General features: G+C 38.4%; 1 protein-coding gene across 14 annotated transcripts in view; it reads right to left on the reverse strand.

Moving 5' to 3' along the window:
* The window catches only part of LOC148082299 (receptor-type tyrosine-protein phosphatase delta-like), a 346,341-nt gene that overhangs the window by 144,852 nt on the left and 188,796 nt on the right, over nucleotides 1-12,693 (reverse strand). For all 14 annotated transcript variants that reach the window (XM_087789456.1, XM_087789451.1, XM_087789446.1 and 11 more), the window contains exon 8: nucleotides 4,698-4,735. The gene's annotated coding sequence lies outside the window, so the exon portion shown is untranslated. The remainder of the gene's footprint in view (nucleotides 1-4,697; nucleotides 4,736-12,693) is intronic.

Consider the following 12,693-nt stretch of genomic DNA (forward strand, 5'->3'; position numbering starts at 1 on the left):
ACTTGGGAACAACTGCTCCGATTTGCTCGGAGAAAAAGAGTATAGAAGCTTTTTAAATAGAATCGATTGCAAACAATCCTTTCAAATCGCAATCAGCCAAACCATCCCAGATTTATGAGGGTGCATCGGCATCTCGGAGAAATGGAAGTTTTATAGAGAATCATGACTCAGATTCATCGGCGTTGTCGGTTTATTGGCTTATTGCTGATTGTTTCAGATTCTCAATAAGAGATTTGATTAGCATCATTTTCGTCTCCAGCGCGGCTCAAAACATTGTTTACTTAACAAATAAATTGATCAGAAATCGAAGACGAGGTTCAATGTGAAAGAAGTCTAAACATTTTGTGATTATTTTCAACCGTTTCAAGCATCTCTTCATGGTTTTATCAATTTAAATTATGACCATAATTCCACGAGTTGATTTGCTATTTGGTTGTGTCGAAGTGTTGGTCCGCTACTACAATACAATTGAAGACAGAAGTTCACAAGGAAAAAGCCAAATGAAATAATTAGGACACGGGTAAAGATTTGAGCAATCCCAAATGCGTGCAGTTAATGTAGCGTGTTGGAAGAACAGAAGAGCAAACATCTACTGACTTGGAGTGTGATGGGGCTGAAGGAATCTTGCCTGAAATGGCTTCTAGGCTTACACCTGAACCCCTGCTCCACATTTACTCTCTTTTTATGTAGAAACAACTTGAGTCAGACTGAAAATTTGTTTTCACAGTCATGTTTAGATCATGTCTTATTATTTAATCAGGATTTGGGTTATATGGGATGAACACATATGGCAATCAGAATGCATAATTCCTTATATGCATGTTACCACTCATCGTACCGTACAGTACATAGACATGTAATGGTAGCCGGTGAGGTTAACCACATGGGAACCAGCATCGCACCAACTTATTCAGCATAGTAACAACAGCATATACTTTTATCTAACAAGCTTTGTGTAGCCTGTGAATCTAAAATTAGCCACTAAGCATTTGGGATGTCTATAATATAGGTACACTTTTTTTTATTAATACCAGTGTTAAACCAGAACTTTTGTGCTCAGTTGATGGACAATAGAATTGCTCAATAGTTTAAATAACAGGGATTTTCCTCAAATTTGAACACGTTTCAACAGTAATACATACTTTCAGAGTTTGTCTATTTATTATTTGTTGAATACATTATTTACACCCTGAGTGGAAACCTGTCCAGGGTGTCCTCTCCCTCTCACCGGAAGAAGCCTGGATAGGCGCCAGACCCACCGCGACCCAAATAAGAGAATTTTCAACTATAATTAACATTTTCAGCTCTAGCCAGTTATTGACAAATGTTAAAATCATTCATATTGTTTTTTCTATATACATCCCACACTTACAATGATAGAGCTACAGTCAACCAAACAAAAGTCAGCCTTAGTCTGTGTTGACACATTTAAAGTGTCAGCTGATCAGACAAAATATTAAATTAATTTATTGAAAATTAAATAAAGCAGACAGAAAAACAGTTATTTTTTTCCCTTCCCCTTTTTCATATTTTCCATTTAACTGAAGATAATACTAACTTAGGTTTTTTGTTTACTAACCAATATCACATAATAACTGTCTTCATCTATGTCTTATGATAACTTGTGTGACCATTATGTGTGTCATGTGTATATTTCCAAATATCTTATTCATTTCAGGACATAGAGTGTTTCCCATTGTTTTTCCTTTTATAGAAGTATTTATCTGCCTTAAAACTATGGTAGATTTAAATTTCCTCCAAGTCAGTTTTGCTCTTCGTCAGGTGTAGGTTTTATAGCTCTATTCCTGGACGTCAATTTCAATAATTGTGTCATTACAAACTATAGCTCTGTTTTCTACTTTATATGTTAACTGATTATTTTCCTTTCCTTATCCTTAACCAGCGTTTTAACTGTAGTGTTATCTCTGGGTCAAGGTGTCTTTACAAACAGCAACATTTCCTGACAAGATGGTCCATTAATAGAGAAGGTGATAATCATGAAATCAGTAATTATACAAAAAAGTATAATACCAAAACTGACAACAGGCACCGAGTATTGATACCCATTCAAGCTGAACGTGTTTCAATTGTACTTATCCCTACGTTAAAAAGAAAATAAACACATGTTTTCCGTTGGTTGACCGGTAAATGCCAGACGTATGGAGGCAGTGATGTCAGAGAAAAGGCGTTAGGATGAGAGAAGAAGCCGTTGGGGAAATTGGATGGAGAAACAACAGAGGGAATGAGAGAGCAGGAGAGAGAAGATAGCAGGGTTAGAGTGGCAGCTGAATGAGGGAGCACGGGAAGAAAGAAATGAATAAAAGAGATGAAGAAGACACAAAGTTGCAGGAAAGCTAAGAAAGGTGGCGGCCGCTGAGCCCACCACCACACCCACCTCTGTTCAAAGCAGCTTTCACTTCTTTTTTTGGTAAAGACCCTCGAGTCACAAGGTCACTTTATTACAGGAAAAAATCACCCAACAAACTAATGTATAAAACACATTTACATGTATTGCTGCTATTAAAACATATTGATACATATAAACATAACACACATTTACCTATTCTATTTAACTCTATTAACACAATAGAGGGCTCACTTGCTAGCGCCTCTGCGAACATCCTCACACACGGCCTGGCTAGCAGCAGCGAGCAGACAAATGAATTAAAGCGACTAACAGAGGATGACATGTCCAAGGCCTATCACTAATCACGCCCCAGCTGCTCCAAACTGTTCTTTTACTGTGATCAGCTGGAGCACGAGGCTGGGGAAAAGTGCAGTAATTACGGCTCTGAATGATGACATTGCTCATAAGACAATACCGGAGCTGAAGATGGAATGGACTTTTTGTCTGTGGCTGAAATGAATGTGCAACAATGGAAACAGTATTATCAGCCAGAAATGAGCAAGTCCAACAGCTCAATTTTTTGGACTTCTAGTGTTTTTAATTTATTTTTCAAGGAAACTAAACCTTACTTACTTTGGCCACTTTTAGAAACGTACCCATATATTTTTAGGCTATATTTCAATCTTGTTTTAAAGATGAATTGATTCAAATTGTTGATTATAAAACTGCCTCAAAGATCTAAATCTCTTCTTATACGCAATAATGGGCTGTGTCCCAAATCGCGCAATTATCCGAGTGCACTGGTTTGTAGTACACATTAAGAAGTGCACGTACTCGGCCAGTGCGCAAATTATCTTCTACTTTTAACGCTGATCGCAACCAGCTGTTGGAACATTATTGCCGACACGTGACAGCACTTTTCGCCATTTGAAATAAGTTATTAAGTTGTGTTTCGTTGTGTTACTATTGTTGTTTGTGGCGTTTTGTGGTAAATAGTGTTGTTTCGAGACATCTCCTCGTTGTAAGTGGAGTATCTTCCGTTTAGCGCCATCTACGTCACCAAGATGGCGATCCACACTGAATTTTCTGGCCAATTAAGTGCTCATTGCGCACTACATTTTTCGCACACTTCTTATTGGGACGTACTTGTGCACTCGAAATATTAAGTGTAAGTGCAGAAGTGTGCGATTTGGGACACACCCTTGGGCTACAAGCTGACCTTTTTTATATAGCTCAGTAGGTGGTCTACAATGACTTCAATAAGTACAAATATTATATTATAAAATCTACAAATATAGAGCATATAATGTCATCTGGTGGGTTCTGATGGGTAGATATGGCCTCATGATACTCAACAGTTGTGTCTTCATTTTTAAAGGCCAATAGATGGTGTTCTGTAGTTTGTAAACTCTGAATCTGATCTACTAATTCAATGAAACCTGGCATCATTTTCACTGAGGTTGCCATCTAGTGGTCTTTCAAACTGTATCATGATACAGCATCAGCTGCCTCATGAGGCCTCATCAACCCATCACTAGAGACCACATTTCAGATTTCTGTTAAAGCATTAAGATTCCTTTCATCCATAAACCGAAGACCCTAAATATTCCAATTTAATTATGAAACTGTAATTTTCTTTTTTATAGCAAAGCCAAAAAATATGTTTTTAATTTATTTTAAATTATCTTATCGTACATTAATACATTATAAAAAAAATCAAGTAATATTATATACTGTAATTTAGTCAATACACCATGTGGAACAATTTACGGTCAAACCGGTGGTTAGAATCCAACAAAACCGTTTGCTGGTATTAAGTCGAACAAATCAAGCGCTCTCTTTAGAGAGCAAAGTAGAGGAAACATTAATATTAAAACCATTTGTGAGATGGCCTGAAGCAAATAAGGATTATATTTGCCTGAAGCACAAGAGAGTCCTTGATCATCACAAAAAAACACCACATAAAACACACCCAGTTGAACCTAAACATGGCATAGCATTACTGCTCAATGACCCACAGGACCACTTAGATCTGTGCCAGTCTACCCACGAGGCAATGTCACACGCCGACCAGAAGTGATGTGTGCGGCTCGGATGTTGAGGCAGCGATTTGTCTCTGTCAGACACGGCTGAGGACTAGTTCTTATGGGGGGGGGGATGGGATGGGAGCGCAAGTCTCCGAGACCCCCCTAATTAATTGGAGAGGAGAAGAGAGACTGAAGGACCTTCACACTGCAACCTCCAAATTCCTTTTTTTTTGTTGGACTTGATGTCAAAATAGAGACAGGAAATTGAGAATACTGTTCGATACCTTTTATCCACAAAGTCTACCGTGTCCGACAACACTTACCTTTCAGCACTCAAGCCAAGCCCCCGGCAGTTGAAGAGCTGAAACACAACAACAACAGAAATAAGGACTGGTTAACAACCGATAAATTTACTTGATTATAAGTGCAGCTTTATATAGCGAGGAATTAAATCCAGTCGCATCATGAATAACATTGTATGGATACAATTCACACAAATACATGTCGATGAATAGTTAATCATCCAGATCCATCAGTGATGATACGTTTGTATTTAATCATGCACTATTTGAATGATTTCATGAAGGCTAAAAGGAAAACAAAACGGTAAAAAAAAAGACACAATCACAGTTTTTTTTTGTACTGTAAAGGTCACGAGCAATGAGACAGCAACATGGGTTGTTGAAATGTTGCCTAATCACAGCTACAACAGCGCAGTGATCCATTGATATGAACCGAGCACTAATTCAGTGCAGCTCTTGCTTTTTATCATGTAAAGGGCAAACAGTTATGACCCGTTGATTACGTTTGGCAGGGATATATGGCAAACACTCTTTTTTTTTCACTATCCATTTTCTCTCATGTTGATTGTCCAACCTGACTTCGGATGTGGTACATCTTTGATTTTAAATATTTGATGACAGAAAGGTAAACATGGAGACACTGGAAGGCTCTGTCTGTTTAATGAATATGTGAGCGTCCTTAAAATGTCAAACTAGTCAATAAAGTGGGGAGCTACATTTTGGTTTATTGAGGGTAAACTACTTCTATACAAGTGGACTCAAGCAATTTTCCTTTAAACCGATCACGAATCAGCCCCTTGAGGAAGTCACTTACCTCTGGGCCACCACAGCTAGACTTATGTGAACACTGCTTGTGGGCGAGAAACTATTCTCTATCCAATTCAACACTGAACCATCAATCAAGCATTACTGGATTCTTAACTGATCATAGTAAATGCGAGCTGTTGCTAAACAATATCAGGTAACTCAGTGTTTAACTTTATAGAATATATGTTTCACTATAGAGTTGAGTCGTGACCAATGTTTATAGATACTTAAAATCTATATAGTATGTACATATCATAACAACAGTACAATAGTTTGTATATTTTCTGTAAGTGGAGTGGGTGCCTATTAGTAATCCCAACAGTTTTCAACTCCATTGTCCAAAAAGTGGGGGAGCCAGGAATAAACATGTTCAAGTGGTTGATTGCTGCTTCAAGCTGGTGCCTTTCTTTCCTTCATGTAACTGTACTGCAGCTGACAATCCGTCTTCATGTTTGACAGATGTTTCGAACATCACAGGACAATAGTAAGCACTGAATGTCCATGATTCCCCCTTCACTCGATTTTCCAGGCTGGCAGAGGTAATTTGGAATTGACATTGGATGCTATCGGAATGGATTTTGGCCGAGAAACAAGACCACTGAGAGTGAGCGCTAAGTATCCGAATAACTGCAGTCAGAATGCAGAAAAAGGGACTTCAATTCTAGCTTATGTGCAATATTATGAGAATGAATTGGTGCAGAAAGTATGCCGCCATTACTGCAACGGTATAATTACAAACTGGTGAAAACTGTACAAATATTGCTAGAGTAAACTAGATGAAGAAAAATGAAAGTCTTCATTGTCATGATTCCCTCAGATTTTCTTTTGTTTTGTTTCTGTTCCGTGTGTTTGATTCCACCTTGTCAGCAGGAAGCAGGTGTGAAAGGCTGAGATGATTTGTAGCGGTCCACCCCTTTGTCTTTGTACTATTAGAACATCTGTCTTTCAGGTACCTTTTTTTTCCCTCTCTTTTGCCGGTCGGAGTCCTCTAGCTTCCGCCCATTCTTTAGCTTTTCATATTTTTGCTTTTTTTTTGTTGCACTTCTAGATTCACCCTTTTGTGAGTTTAACTTTGAGTTGCCACTTTTGGGTCCTCTTACGCGCCACCTGTGACGTTCATGATTCTTCGTAACGTAGTTCCCAGTCATGTAACAAGGTCCAATAACCACTGTCTAACATTATCCAGGTCAATTTTTATTTTTTTTTAAAAGTACACAACCTTTTACCACGTTAAATTTAACTGTATATACAGCAGCCCTTAGATGCCAATCAAGTTTAAAAAGAGAACACACCCTATTACAGCTACATATGATCCATGAAGATGCATTCAGTAGTGTCATAATTCCCAAGAATCTTTATTCATCATTGTTAACATGTAAGTCTTCATCCTTTTGCAACTTTTAAGAAACAATGAAACTGGAATATGTTTAGATAAAGTTGATGAAGTTAGTTTTGACAAAGGTATGTGAACACCCATAATCCTTTGCTCCAAATATTATCAAAAAAACAAATCATAACGATTTCATGGATTCCGTTACTCATACTCACTGAGCTATCATTTTCAACCGGAGACACATTTATCTTCATTACGGTGTTGAATGTTACACAATTCTTCTTATTTGTGATGCCTTTTGTTGCCTCCTTTATATATTGTTTATTTTCTAATTAAGTCAGCGAAGTTCACTAAAATCCTCAGTGGATTACTTTATGGACAAGATTCTCAGGCAAATATTGCAGCAGCTCACGAACCATGCTCCAGTTCGCTACCTGTCACAGCAATCACTCATAATACTCAGCTGGGCTGTCTCTCGCACAGCGTGAACATCGTTCGCTCCATGAATCACATGTTTCACATATATTTGGTGTTGCTCTCTCCCTTCTACCCCCCGACAACAACCATCTGTGTCTGCAACTACCTAGTATGAAGATAATACTAAGCAACATGAATTTGGTTTTTAATTCGATTTTTCATTAGGTTTTTTAACAGCCAGGACACTGTCAGCACCCAATGTGCACACAAAACATACATATTTTTTTGTGTCCAAGCATCGGCGACAACCAGTCGAAACCTTTTATTTTACAAATTAGAATTTACATGTAAAAGCAGATTTAAAAAACCTGAATACATTTGTCCAAACAAAACTCTGATTTCCTTGAGCCCAATTTTTTTTTGCGAAATTTCTGTTTCAGCAACACTTAATGTTATTACATTTATATTTCTTAATGGGTTTGATTGTGTGACGGGAAAAATAACATGCGTTAAATCTGACAGCAGAATCTGCGCCTGTAACACATGTCTCGGGAGAGAATAGAATCCTGACCAGCAGGAGATATAGAAAATGATACATAGTTGCACTTTGGCAATCAGAAGCGATAAAAGGAGAGCTGTCACGGCTTCTAGCGCCCTACATTGATTTATTGCACATAATTGGCCCTGATGTTGTCAATGGGTGCTTCTGGATCCTTTCAAGGTTGATCCGTTGAAGACATCAACGGCAAAACATAATTCCATGGCTCGTTTTATGTTGATAATACCATGACAACAAGAACATTTATGTTCCAAGACAACATCGAAAACATGACTTTAAAACAGGATATTGTGTAGGGTCCTTTTTTTTTTTCTAGCAGGACCATTCCTTTCATAATGTGTCGGATTATATTGAAGATAATTATTATGATCAGCAGTAGCCTTGTAGATTAGCTGATGTCCAATATTTACCAAGAAAAAAAAAGAAACATAAATATCTAAAAAACATTTGATTTGAATTACACGTCTTTCTGCAGGTCTCGTGATATTTCCCCCTATTTAGAAGTGTCTGACCAGTTTGCTTTTGACAGCCACCCGTCAGCCCCAGTGCAATTTAAAAGTCTTTTCAACAGCTGCCATTCCACAGACCTTGCTATCAGTCCAGCTGCCAGGGTCCAGACAGGGGCTGTTCTTCAGCCCACAACCTCACATTATAAACAAGACTAACTTTATCCCTTCACTGGTCGTAAACGAATGTCTGCTCGGTTTCACAGATGAAGTGAGTTAATATTGTATATTGATCCAAAGTAAATAATTTAAATTAAAACATATGATAAAATACAAAACTAAAATGGTTTGTTATCGATTAAAGTGTTCTACTTGTTTGTGTTTAGCAGTGCCCAACGTTTGTTCTTGGAATACGACCTCTAATACAGCTTGTTGCCAAAGCTTAGCAACTCAGTGACGGGGCTTGAATGACTGTCAACCTGTGGCCTTCACCTCAATTGTCATCGAGTGCCTTGAAAGGATTGTCATGGCCCACATTAAAAACACCATAAATGTCAGTGCAGATCAATATGCATACCGGCAGAACCGTTCAACGGATGACATCTCTTCAGAAAAAGCGCTCTCCCAGCTGGAGAAGATAAACTTCTTAGTTGGCCTTTATCAAATTCATATCCACATTTAATACAATACACCCGGATACAAAAACTCTGTGCACAAGGCCTGAACGCTCTCTCACATTTATCAACTAACTGGATCCAGAACAAGAGCTCGGAATCAAGAAATCAAAAATGCTTGTTGTCATCAGGATAAACGGTGGTCGATCCTCACTCCTGAACTTTAGTCGAGCAGCTACAGAATTCTTCTTCAGCTATAAATATCTTAGCGTTTCTGTCCAGAACAACCTCACCTGGAGCAACAACATGTCCTGTCTAGTCAAGAAGGTTCACTTGTGCCTATTCTTCTCCAGGAGATTAAGGAGAGTTGGACTTAAAGGGATAGTTTTCCAAAATGCCACTTTTTTTTACTCACCCTCATGTCAATTTAGGGTTGGGATTATTTATCTATTATCCTTTCCTTTTAAGGCTTATAGGAAAACATGCATGTACATACCACGGTGGAGAACGAGGCTCACTTTTCTTCATCCATTTAAAAACATCCAAATACCTCAATACAGCTCATCTCTAACCCACCAGAAGCTATAAGGCTAACATGCTACACCAAAGGAAAACCAACAAGTTACCAGTGTCTATTTTCTACACTGGGACGAGCAGTATGGAGGTTTTTGGAGTTTTTTTAAATGGAAAAATTCATATAGACATACATTATTGCATATAACTAAAAAAAGGAACAGCTTACTCAATGACTTAAAAGAGAGTGAAGTTTTAATTTTGGGTAAACTATCCCTTTAAAAAGCTGTAAGGAAGAGAGTGACCTCAGAGTGCTACTGTGCTCTCCACAGGTTAGTGAAGGCTGCCCAAAAGGATGTCAGGAGCAGCCTCCCCACCATCATGAATACATACTTGTCCTTCCGCCATTGTGAAAGAATCCACCCACCCCGAACCAGATCAATTCCACTTTCTTCCTTCTGGGAAGAGGCTGGAGAGCATCCAGGCTAAGACCAATAGACCAATGAGGAATGGCTTTTCTCTCTCACTTGTTACAGTAACGTGCACCTGCATTGTAGACGAATAATTGGTCACTTTTTCAGAGTATGGTCGCCTCCTCCAAGAAGGTTGGAGATTATTGTGATTGTCATTTATTTTGTTATCTCGCTGTCATGAGACATTTTGATCCGTGTCTTGTTCAAGAGTCAAGCATCTTTAAATCATGGAAACTTGAGGAGCAGTGCGGTGCAGTAAGGTGTTATTTTTGAGCTTCTGCAAAACTTAAACTCCCTCATCTCTCACATGCTCCTTTGGTGATGTGCCTGGATGCATGCGAGTCCCGCATACATGCTCTAGCTTAATGTGTGTGATGCCTTAAACAATCAAACTCAAGCTTGAAAACAGCTCAGGCTGGAGGCCGGGCAGCTTGCTGCTGTGCACTTCACTCTGCCATATGTCTTTGTCAAAAATATTTGCTGTGCACCAAATGAAGGATGAAATCAATCCGGGTGCTGTTTTCTAGGTCCTTCTATCCGAAGGCATTAGAGCTGCACAGAAATTCTGAGAGCAGTTTTTTTTTTTTTCCAACGCTGAGCAGCTGGCCACTAGTGACATTTACAGATTGTCGGGTCCAGAGGCACCAATGGTCATTCTGAAGAATTGAAGGTTCTAAAGTCCTCCCTGTCTTCATTAATGAGGAGCTGAGCTGAATATGGAATTATCCTCCTTATTGTGTGCACTAATTAAATATGTCTGCAATGAATCAGTAGTGGGACCAGTCAGGAGTGACTTCTTCAAACACATGCTGTAAATTGAAAATAGTGTTGGAGTATGTTTCACTGAATTTCACTTAGCAGTTGTTTGTGTTTCTTAACATACAAATAGTGTAGATTGAAAGATACAAAAACATTCTTTTTAACCTTGTAGGTAGTGATGGGTTGATGAAGCCTCATTTGGCAGCTGTTGCTGTATCATGATACTGTTTGGAAGACCACTAGATGGCCCCCTCTGTGAAAGATTTTTAAAGTAGAGAGTGCCATCTAGTGGTCTTCTCTGGGTCACCTTGACCTATAGATAAACACCTTCTGCATCTCATATATGTTAGAGAATCGTTGTATCCTTGAGTATGGGTATGTATGCTAGTTTAAATTATAGTTACTTAGTTAGAATTTTTCTGTTTCCATTTTAAACCTTGAGTAAAAATATGTCAAAATCGTATTGTATGCATTAACATTTTCAAATGACCGGTTCTAAAAATGCATTAATGTCACTTTCGAAGGAGAGGAGATAAAGGAAACAAGTATGTCATTAGAGACAATTAATAAAAAAAAAAATTTAAAAAACGTTTTAAAACAACTAACAAACAAGTATTCTTAAATGAAGATTGTATATATATTTTTTAAATGTATTAAGCAACTGATTCACTATTGAGATGCTTAAATGGTATCATTTCACTGTGAAGTTAAAATAGTGAGCTATTTTTGACTCCTAGTCCTGCAACAGTCTGAACACTTCAATGCGGACTCAAAGCTTTTAGCCCATTGTGGTGCAGCATCATTTCACCCCATGGCCACGAAAGCACATGACAAAAGCCTCAGTTGGCTGGGTCACACTGTGCTGTACCTGGGGGATGTATACATGTTTTTCATGAACTGGAGAGGGTAATTTGTTATCCATTAACATGAGAGAGGGATGCAGCTTCCAAGCAGATAAATTGCCTTAAGCGACCTGGAGTTGTATAGAACCATCTTCCGAGATTCCTTTCAGAGTGTCAGTTAATGGATTTGAAGTGTGTCATCCGGAATTGCATTAAATATGTCACAATCTTGCACATCATAATCAATGCCTTGAATTTAATTTGCAACCCATCTACAAGTAACACTTCTATGTCATATGTGCTTCGCCCTTTACTGGGGCTTCGCTACTTGTCAAACAACCTCAAGATCCTGCCTTGGCACTGAGAAAGAGCAATGAACCAGGAGCTCTTCCGCTAATCATACTCATCCTCCCAAATATTTGTATTCCTTGTAAGTAGAATGGATCATCTGGAAATCATCGATGTTGTGACCCTGCGCACCTGTTCTGGATGTGACTTACAGTTGTAGCTGTAGATGTAAATGACAAATACTTTATTTCCTTGGGCAAACGTCATGCTTGGCAGACTGTCTGGCGTCCTTTGTCGCACCCTAGGCCATACGACTCAGCGGGATCTTTCTTTATTCATCAAAGGATGGAGCGTCCTCCTCTGGGGAAAACGATGTATAGGGTCTGTGACATTGATTTTCAACCAAGAAATGAGATTATAAAGAAGAAGTAAATGTTCAATATTTGCTGTGTTTCCCCAAATAATTCCATACATTACTGAAAATTGTGGTTAAGAACCATAGAAATACACAATCAGTGGATACTGTTCAGCTAGAATGTGTATGATATGTGGATAGAAGAAACCAGATTGCTTGATGAAGAAAAACAATTGACTTCTTACTTGAACTATTGAACCAAAACTTATCAGAATATGCATGGTCAAAGCCCAGACTATACAGAAAGAAATAGGTGCTGGTGACAACTCTAATCGCACATTAGAAAAGTATTTATACTGATGCTTCTCTGCTTATTTTTTGTTGATACTACAGTATGTTTACAACTTCCTGAGCTCTTTGTTTTTCTTGTAGAACCCCATGAGAGTGAATTTTCAAGGTGAACAATTATATGAGGTGAAATTATGACTGAAAAGTATAGCTGATGCCAATTGCAATTTTGAAATTGCTCCACATTTAAAACACATTGTTTTTGTGAATGAGAACATACTTATACGTACATTCCCGGGAGCAATTGGAACACCAAGCTGTCC

Source organism: Callionymus lyra, chromosome 4, assembly GCF_982586985.1.
Source record: "Callionymus lyra chromosome 4, fCalLyr1.hap1.1, whole genome shotgun sequence".
Taxonomy (NCBI): domain Eukaryota; kingdom Metazoa; phylum Chordata; class Actinopteri; order Syngnathiformes; family Callionymidae; genus Callionymus; species Callionymus lyra.